Genomic DNA, 1639 nt, shown 5'->3' with positions numbered 1-1639 from the left:
TTTATCTGTCCTGAATCATCCAACATTTAGCTTCATTGGATACCCATGAATTCTAGTCCATGGAAGAGGGAGAAAAGCTTTTCTCTGTCCACTCTTATCTGCTGCAAAGGCACAGGGCAAGGGAGTGCTCTCCTAAGGTAATTGTTCCGACAGAGTCAGTCTCATAACAGAGCATCTTAGCAACTTGAGGCCCCACTCAGACAAAGGCCCTTCTTTTGCCAGGAAGCTTTTGGAGTTCTGGAGGGTCACGCGGCCCACTGCTGAGATGCCGCAGCAGAAACAAGCTGCTTATCTCTCACTGGCCAGGGGGAGAAATTTTAGAAGGAGCCGAGAAGACCTCCTTCGGCTTTTGCCTCAACATAATCTCTGTGCGGTTCAAAGGCTGAGCCTGGAGGAGCTCTTGCCCACTTGTGGCCTGGTATGCTGCTCGTTTATCATCGTGCTGAAATGGAATCCCCTCTGAAAGATATAACGGCGCAGTGTTTACTTAAGTGCAAAGTGGATGATGGGCCTGGCAGCCCTGCTGTGAACAAGCAGTCCGGGAGAGCTCGGTACAGCTCTGGAATTGACACAACTATTCCGCTCCCACACCCCTGCTGGAGCCAGGAAGGCAATCCGGTGAGCCTTCCCTAGAAACGTAACTGCCCAATCCCCTTGGCTGCAAACAGAAACCGGGGTGGAAATTCCTAGCAGGACAATGGAACTGCAAGAGGGAACCGGACTTGGCTGGTGTACACCCACAGGAGAAGCCTTGTGTTCCCATGCTGCCGGCCTGACGCTCGTCCCTCCAGGGCTCATTGCTCAACAGCCGTGTCCAGTGCATAAATCATAAAATCATGGAATTGTAGAGTTTGAAGGGACCCCAAGGGTCATCTCAACCAACCCCCTGGAATGCAGGAATCACAGCCAAAGATTCCCTGACAGATGGCCATCCAACCTCTGTTGAAAAATCTCTGATTTTTCAGCCACCTTCCAAGGAAGTCTGTTCCCTTGTCAAATAGCTCTTACTCTCAGGAAGCTCTTCATTGTTTTCTGCTGCTCCAGAGGGTAGGACCCAAACCATTGGATTCAGGGCTTAGCCACACTTAACTCTTCTCCACTATTTCCAGGCACAGTCTGCGCATTAAAACTTCATTTCCAGAGCTTTTTCTGCGAAAACCTGCTCTTTACAACTAAATTGGCACAAGCAGCAATCCGCTAAAAACCCAAATTAAAGTTTTCTCTGATTGAGTGCTAAAGAGTGAGTTTCATGGGGGTAGCTGTGGGGCAAAACAAACAAAACAAAACAACACAGAGCTTTTAAGCTTGGACTTCTGCCTGAAAAGAGCAGGGCAAAAGGTAAGCCTGGATAACCTCAAATTACAGGAAAGGAGGTTCCACCTAGGAAGAACTTTCTGACAGTAGTGTGACAGAGGAGACCTCAGGATTGGGGGCCTCCAGTCTGAGTGATGTTTTGCAGGTGCAAACATCATTGAGGGCACAATCACATAAAAATGCCATGGTAGCATCACAAGCACCAAACATCATGAAGGCACAATAGAAAGAATGTTGAAGCAAACCTTTTATGTACCCTGAAGGATGAGAATACTCTTTTCGGAGTTACTACTTTGAAGATGATCTGCAGACATAAGAATGGGAC

This window comes from Podarcis liolepis (assembly GCF_965112155.1).
Source record: "Podarcis liolepis genome assembly, chromosome: 7".
NCBI lineage: Eukaryota > Metazoa > Chordata > Lepidosauria > Squamata > Lacertidae > Podarcis > Podarcis liolepis.
This window is presented reverse-complemented; position numbering follows the sequence as displayed.